Source organism: Polypterus senegalus, chromosome 4, assembly GCF_016835505.1.
Source record: "Polypterus senegalus isolate Bchr_013 chromosome 4, ASM1683550v1, whole genome shotgun sequence".
Taxonomy (NCBI): domain Eukaryota; kingdom Metazoa; phylum Chordata; class Cladistia; order Polypteriformes; family Polypteridae; genus Polypterus; species Polypterus senegalus.
In genome coordinates, this window is record NC_053157.1 from 25,278,229 (window position 1) to 25,287,116 (window position 8,888).

The window sequence follows — 8,888 nt, forward strand, 5'->3', positions numbered from 1 at the left end:
CACAGTTCAGTTTCGTAAGTAACTTATAAAGGGATAAAGCCTGTGTATTGGCTTTTTTTCCCATTAATAAGCATGTTTTCCCCAATCGCACACTGAAATTCTCGAACACACAGCATTGCCAGACATGACTTCTGGTGTTTTGCTTTTGTTGATGCGGTGCTGTATCGTCACCAGTCTTCAGCCTTTTTGATATATAGTTTTTACTCACATAATATTGTGCCATCCTCAGTTATTTGTATATTTGTAGTCACGCAGCACACTTAAAATAAACCAACGCACTTGATGCATTAGCAGGGTGAACGAGAGCCAGAGGTAACGGTACTGGCGCCGGACAAGTCGCCACCTGGATAACATTACATACCTGGGCAGGAATATCAGGATGGTGTGCCTTTACAGTAGAACCCTCCTCAGGTTTGTGGTGTTCTTTCCTATGAGCTTCATTCTACAAACTAGTGTTATCCTATTACAAGCTCGTATCCACTGCATTCACGCTTGTTACTTGTTGGCAGACCACGTCATGTGTAATAGAGATGTGCAAAGAGCTGCACGTCACTCTTTGTCCAGTTGTCTGTTTGTAACATTTTCGTTTTGTTTAGTTTTTGTCAACACTGATTTTAAAAGTATTTGCCTTAGTTTTTATCATTATTTGATGTATTTTTATTTAGGTTTTGTTCCTTTTTCATCACAGAAAAAATGTCGTTGACGAGTATTTTAAATTTTTATCAACAAAATTAACACTGTGAATACAATTATGATTATAAATACCAAACACAACACCTCTTACCATATTTGATATGGTGATTTTGCCTCTTTGTGTGTATTCTTAAGTAAACGATCTTCCTCTGTGTTTCATCTTGTAGTACTACAATGTGCAATAAAACACAAATATGTAGGCAAAGGGTAAAGGAAACCCCCATTTAGCGTCTAGATATTATACTAAAATAGGATAATATACCAGGAGAGGAGACGTAGTCAGGAGGTAAGCAAAGATCATAATCGATACACGAGCACCAAAACTGTTACCGATTATCAAAAATCAAAGTCAAAAGGAAAGACAAAAATTTGAAAAATAAACCACAATGGTGTTACCCACAATCTTGCATAGAGGTGTGACCTTAATGATAACCTTTTCTCCTGTTGTCTCAGTGAAGTCGCAGGCCACGCACATCCGGGTCATAAACTCATAAACATAAATGGCAGCCTACATCAGTAAACAAAATGGTGACTAAAATCTTACAGAAGTGTCAAAACCAATGACCAGCATAATAAATTGAATCTTTATTCTGGAGCTGAGCTGCCACCATGATAATCTATGAGTGTAGAGGCCCAACAGTGCTGCGTGCGGGGTTTATCAAAGTGATAAAAGAGGCAGCACAAAGGAACTAAGAACTGACCTAAAGTTCGTAGCACTTACACTCAGGAGAAACATTTCTATAAATAAAACTTAAAATTACTCCTCACTCATCTCTTATAAACGATTTGGTGCTTTGGGCACTTGCTGGCTGGACAGTCTGGCCACTCAGTGGATTTTAGCAGGAATCTCACATTTGGTAGTTTGAAAACGTTGCTGCATTTTGCTAAATTGAAGAGGGAAGCAGGAAACATCTTGTGAGAATCCCTCGAGCAGTCTGCTTAATGCATTAGCAGCTAAGTAAACACAAAGGCCACCCGAGCAGAGGGACAGCCATGGCAGGGACGCTCCACAACGGCCAACACTGTGGCACTTCACAATGCAGAGAATCGTTTTTAGCTAATGATAGCGGCCCTCATGGACTCCATTCATCTCCTCCATCCAACCATTTTCTGAACTGTCATGAACTAACTTAAGCTGTACCCATCCTTTCATCCTTTTCATTATTGCTCAAGTTTTTAATACATAACTAACTATGAATAAATCAAGTCACAGATGGCACAGTGGTTATTTCTGGTGTTTCATTAATCCAGCATCATGGAACCAGTGCTTAAACTGTGCCAGAGTTACTCGTTCGTACACGCATTTATATTTACAGTCACACAACAAATTAAGGAAAATAACAGGGTAAAAATGTTTAAGAACTTGCCAAAACCAATTGTAATATATCTTTTGTTATTATTATTATTTCAGACTCGTGGACCAATGACGGCAACCCACGACCTACCGGCAGCACAACCCGGTGGTTGTGAAACACTGCCTTACACAGACCCTGTGTGCAGTTGTCGAGACGAGAAGATCGGTTTGTACTGCTCTGTTAAAGTACATGTACCAGTGAGCCACACCAGACCCAAAGAGCATCAATTTCAATTACCTGTACACTTTGTGACCGAAATACAGCCAATTTTGATAATCTGAGGCCAAATGGCCATTCCAAAAAGTAGTCGTAAGTTGTTGCTTGACTGTAGTGCTCTTTTGTATCTATTTTAGTTACTTGTTAAGTGTTGGGAGCGACAGATGCATTCAAGGTGGAGGTGGGATTACATCAGGGATCGGCTCTGAGCCCTTTCTTATTTGCAGTGGTGATGGACAGGTTGACAGACGAGATTAGACAGGAGTCCCCGTGGACTATGATGTTTGCTGATGACATTGTAATCTGTAGCAAGAGTAGGGAGGAAGTTGAGGAGACCCTGGAGAGGTGAAGATATGCTCTAGAGAGGAGAGGAATGAAGGTCAGTAGGAACAAGACAGAATACATGTGTGTGAATGAGAGGGAGGTCAGAGGAATGGTGAGGATGCAGGGAGTAGAGTTGGCGAAAGTGGATGAGTTTAAATACTTGGGACCAACAGTACAGAGTAATGAGGACTGTGGAAGAGACATGAAAAAAAGAGTGCAGGTAGGGTGGAATTGGTGGAGAAGAGTGTCAGGAGTAATTTGTGACAGACGGGTATCAGCAAGAGTGAAAGGGAAGGTCTACAGGATGGTAGTGAGACCAGCCATGTTATATGAGTTGGATACGGTGGCACTGACCAGAAAGCAGGAGACAGAGCTGAAGGTAGCAGAGTTAAAGATGCTGAGATTTACATTGGGTGTGACAAGGATGGACAGGATTAGAAATGAGTACATTAAAGGGTCAGCCCAGGGTGGACGGTTCAGAGACAAAGTCAGAGAGGCAAGAGTTTGGACATGTGCAGAGGAGAGTTGCTGGTATATTGGGAGAAGGATGCTAAGGATAGAGCTGCCAGGCAAGAGGAAAAGAGGAAAGCCAAAGAGAAGGTTTATGGATGTGGTGAGAGAGGACATGCAGGTGATGGGTGTAACTGAACAAGAAGGAGAGGACAGAAAAATATGAAAGAAGATGATCTGCTGTGGTGACCCCTAATGGGAGCAGCTGAAAGAAGAAGAAGAAGTTAAGTGTTGGATTCTCCTGTTCTTTCTAATTCTACCTTTGGACGAGAATCCCAGGAAGAAAGAGTTCCCTAAATCTGAGGCCACAATAGTTTACATATCCTTGTTCTCCTCTTTGCCTTGATAACAGCAAACATGTCCACTCCAAAGAACCAAAGAAGAGCAGCAAGCAGTAACAGTGATCCACTTTTTAAGGGATGAAGATGTGCCAGGGACTGAAATCATCGTCGGTTTGTCAGAATGATGGTACGGACTTGCTCAATGTTGTCGTCAGGAGTGACTGTGGACAGGCATTCCGCTCATTGTTCATGCTTAACACTTGGCCGAATATTTTCAACTTCTCAATTCATTTAAACAGTCCAATTTGGTAAAAAAAAAACATGGTCTTCCATAATGTGCAGAAAACCTTTGATGGTACGCCATCAGCCCATAAACAGCAGGCCACTGCTTGCTCCTCTTCTTTCTTGCAAACGGCCAGTGGAGCAGTCATGTTTACTCCTATAAAACAACAAGAAAAAGATTGACTGACGAAGATTCAAACTTTACCAGTGTGATCACAGGCACACCATGTTTCTACATGTATGCGGAGAAAGCTGTACAGGCCAACCCCCTCAAAAAAAATAAGGATCTCAAAAGTGTGGATAATAACGTATTGAATACCCTCGTATAATACTGCATTTACAAGGAATAAAGGTAGTGAAATTGTAAACAGAAGAGGGGCTCGTCTGTCTGATGTCTCACGTTTTATGTACCACAACAGAAAAGGGAAGAAAAGGGCGAAGACTGCAGCACAACTTGCCGTATCTGGAAAGCATTCATTAATCACCAGCTCGATCAGAAAAAGGGATAAGCAGGCAACACTCTGGAAATATAAAACTGTGCTAGAATGTCATCACATCTCCTGTGATTCCTCGTTGGGTAATCTGACACCCTCAGGCAATGAGATCAGCAACTTCAATTGTCAACTTTGACATCCACTCTGACTAGTGGTTGTGTGATGTGGCAGCGGCTTTCGTAAACACTGCTTGATCTTGTTTGGATGTTTCCATTTTAGAGTTTGGCTTGTTTAAGGTGAACAGTTGCTCCTCCACAGGGTTTCAGTTTTAGTTTTGAAGGCCTTTTCTTTAAGGTCTTAATTATTTTAATTTGTTTTGGCATGTATTTCTTCCAGTTTACTTAAATCATCATTTAGTGAGTGTGGAGCTCTGTCCAGGAATCGATCCTGCCATGCACCCTATGTTTGCTGAGTTGGGCTCCAGCTTCCCTGCACCCCTGCTTGGATAATCTGGAAAATGGATGAATGGATTATGGCTTCTTCTTTCTGCCTCTGACTCACTAAGATTATCTAAATAAATGAAAATCACTGCAAAAGTCAGGTGGTGTGACATGGGTCTTTAAATCCCTTCTGGGGAATAGCATCAATTGTTCACATGTCATGAAGGAAGCAACAGGCTACACTACTAGCAACAACATGGCTACTGGGACTAGATACAAAATGGTGGTGTGAAATATAAACAGATAAAAATGAAGTGTGGTCATGCCTTAAATAAAATAACACAAAAACAAGTACCCAAATGAAATCTAAAACAAGAATCATGACAACCTGAAGAGGACTGGCTCAGGATTTGAACCCAGGCTCTAGGATGTGTGAAGCAACAGTGCTAACCACTGAGCCGTTCCACATCCTTGTGTTCTGTAAGCTTGTAGTTGATAAATAATGAAACCCTCTAAGATGTGACAGGCTCAGCCCAGAGTACCTGGAGAAGGGCAGCACAATACGCACACAGACTGGGCAGGAGGTTGAACCCAAATCCCCAAAGCTGTCAGGGAAACTGTGCTATACCTTGCACTTTACTTCTGCAGCACCCTCCCTTTGGTTGTTGTGCCGGCTAGAAATCAGGATGCTGCCACATGATGGTGCTCTTGTGTCACCATACCATTCTTATATGCATGTCTCAAGCTGGAATATCAAATCTGCTTCCCAAGAAGGTAGGATGAGACTTAAAGAAAAGACAGTGTAGCCAGACCTCCACTAACACAAGTGGATCGCAGAGGATGTGACCCACGATCTCTTCTACATGACCTCACACTTACAAAAAGACAATCGAAAGACATCAGCGTTCTTCAGGTAGCCAAAAATAAATAAATAAATAAAATAAGATCCTCCAGCTACCTGGAATTCTGTTAACCAGGAAACTTCTTAGTGCTTTACAGTTTCAGCGCTGGAGTGGCCTTCCTGTATGGTGGTATTAGAAGATGAGATGTTTTCTTTACAGTAAGTAGAAGTTTCGTTCATTGGTGCCAAGAGAGCTGGTGAGGTTACAGTATGTGAGTGCCATCTAGTGGCAGTTCTAAGCCAGTGCACACATTTCATATCATACTTCTTTATGGGAGACAACAAAGACTAATAACAGAAAAGACTTGTAGTCATTTTTGATGTGATTTGAAATACTTTCTTGATCCCTAAGGAGAAATTGTCTTTTCGCATGACCATGTAGTTACAAACAGCACTCAGACGACTTTGTCTGTCTTAAATACATTTAGGCTAACAGAGTAGAGTTCTGTCACATCTGGACTACTGCAGCTCCTTACTACCAGGGGTACCTGCATGTGCTGCCAAGTAACTGTGAATGATTAAGAATGCAGCAGCACATCTGGGGTTCAACCAGCAGGTCACTACACTGACTCCCTGTAGCACCAGGCATGAAGTTCAGATTCTCTATGCTTGCTTACAGAGTGGTCAATCAGTCAGCACGGTGGGTTTAATTTGGCCCTTTTGACTCATTAATGTTAAAATGATCAAATTTAATTTCAACAATAAAATACACGTGTGTGTGTGTGTGTGTGTCCTATGGTGGGTTGGTTCCTGCCTTGCACCCTGTGTTGGCTGGGATTGGCTCTAGCAGACCCCCGTGATCCTGTATTTGGATTCAGCGGGTTGTAAAATGGATGGATGATGAGTATTCGCCCAGTCAAGTCAGTACAACAACATCAATTTGATTTTGATTTGATACACTTTGTTAATACTTGAACTTATCCACTTGGGGCAGGATCTCGCTCCCAACCCTGAAAGGGCACTCCACCCTTTTCCGGCTGAGGACCATGGTCTCGGATTTGGAGGTGTTGATTCCCATCCCAGCCGCTTCACACTCAGCTGCGAACCGATCCAGAGAGAGCTGAAGATCACGGCCTGATGAAGCAAACAGGACAACATCATCTGCAAAAAGCAGTGACCCAATCCTGAGTCCACCAAACCAGACCCCCTCAACACCCTGGCTACGCCTAGAAATTCTGTCCATAAAAGTTATGAACAGAATCGGTGACAAAGGGCAGCCCTGGTGGAGTCCAACTCTCACTGGAAACGGGTTCGACTTACTGCCGGCAATGCGGACCAAGCTCTGACACTGGTTGTACAGGGACTGAACAGACCTTATCAGGGGGTTCGGTACCCCATACTCTCAGAGTACCCCTCACAGGATTTCCCGAGGGACACAGTCGAACACCTTTTCCAAGTCCACAAAACACATGTAGACTGGTTGGGCAAACTCCCATGCACCCTCCAGGACCCTGCTAAGGGTGTAGAGCTGGTCCACTGTTCCGCGACCAGGGTGAAAACCACACTGTTCCTCCTGAATCCGAGGTTTGACTATCCGACGGACCCTCATCTCCAGGACCCCCGAATAGACTTTTCCAGGGAGGCTGAGGAGTGTGATCCCTCTGTAGTTGGAACACACTCTGCAGGGTTCCTAGGCTTTCCCTGAAAGATAGGGTGAGAAGCTCAGTCATCCGAGAGGGGCTCAGAGTAGAGCCGCTGCTCCTCCGCATCGAGAGGAGTCAGATGAGGTGGCTCGGGCATCTGATCAGGATGCCTCCTGGACACCTCCCTGGTGAGGTGTTCCGGGCACATCCAACCAGGAGGAGCCCCCAGGAAAGACCAAGGACACGCTGGAGGGACTATGTCTCCTGGTTGGCCTGGGAATGCCTCGGGATTCCCCCAGAAGGGCTAGAAGTGGCCGGGGAGAGGGAAGTCTGGGCCTCTCTGCTCAAGCTGCTGCCCCAGCGACCCGACCTCGGATAAGCAGAAGAGGATGGATGGATAGACACTTTGTTAATCCTCGTGAGGAAATTTACATGACCTTTGGGGGTCAGAGCAAAGGGTCAGCCGTGGTACAGCACCTCTGGAGCAGTTTTCTGGTTTTCAGGAATAGGATCCTTTCTGGCAGTAAGGGGATTTGAATTGGCAACTTCCACGCAGAGAATCTTAGCCATAGAGCCACCACTCCACCCAAGAAGGTTCCACCGAGCTTTGAAGTTGGATCACTTGGAGTACAGAGAGCTAACCACTGCACCATGGAACCAGGACATGTAGTTCTTCTGTAGCCCATCTATCTTGTATAGAATTTTTGAATTCTGTTAATTATTTGTAATCTGGCAGACGACCAGTTAAGGGCACAGAGTAGTAGATCACAACAGTACCTGCTATTGATCACACAGCCTCCAGCCATGCAGCCATTGACCTTGTTAAAAGATAAGCTTGTTATTTCTTCATAATCATGGCATAACTTAATTAGCCACATGAAACTGTGTTCTAAAGCGAAGCAAATTTATAAATTGTAAAGAATAACTAGCCTGTTCTTGCGTTTTATAATGGAGCCAAAAGGTACCGGTGTCCCAATATGGAATAAAAAGCCTTTCAACTTACTGAAGTAGCAAAGGTTTCGATTTAAGAAAATACGCCTTCCGCGTTTGTGACAGCAAAAATAAACTGGAAGTAAGCCACTGTGTGAGAGATTCTAGGTGCTGTTTTCTTGAGGTTACGTTTCCTGCTCGCTTGTCCGCTTACAGCAGGCATTGTAGGTGGTCTTACGACGACCCCAACAAGCACCCAAAGCTCTAGTCTGCCTATTATGCCTACATTTGCTGTTCCTTCAGCAATTACGTTGTGTTATGGCTCATAACAGCAGATATATCCATCTTCAAATCATGTGACACCTTTCATTGTCTAACTAAAAAGATTGCAATATGCAAGCTTTTGAAGCGATTCAGGCCTCTTCTTCAGGAAAGTTGCATTTTGTAATCGGTTCAACTAGCCAATAAACTTCTCAATTTGTAAATATATAAAATAAAACATCTGTATGTTCCCTAAACAATCCTATGCTCTTTGACGGATCTGGACCCTGTTTTGTATAGTTGCTTTCAAGGACCTACGGACAAGATGCACTCACTACTTTGGAGCAAAAGATTTTGACCCTGGGGGTCCCAGTGTTTTTTTTCTTGTGTGCTGTAGTTTGCACATCAGTGCCCCCTGCTGGCTCAGGGCAAGTCAAACAAAATGACCAGAGCTTACTGAAGATTACTTAACCGAACAATGCTGTGTGCTGCTGTAAGAGCAGAGGAGTGTCGTGTGCTTTTGAAGCACGGAGTTGGGTGATGCCTGATTGAGAGTGGAAGTTCAGCACAACCCAAACGAGAATCAAAGGTCTCCTGATGTTTAACTCCTACTCTGTCGGCTTTTCTTCATATTTTAAGCTCTATAAACTGTACACCAGAGGACATGTCAGACATGAC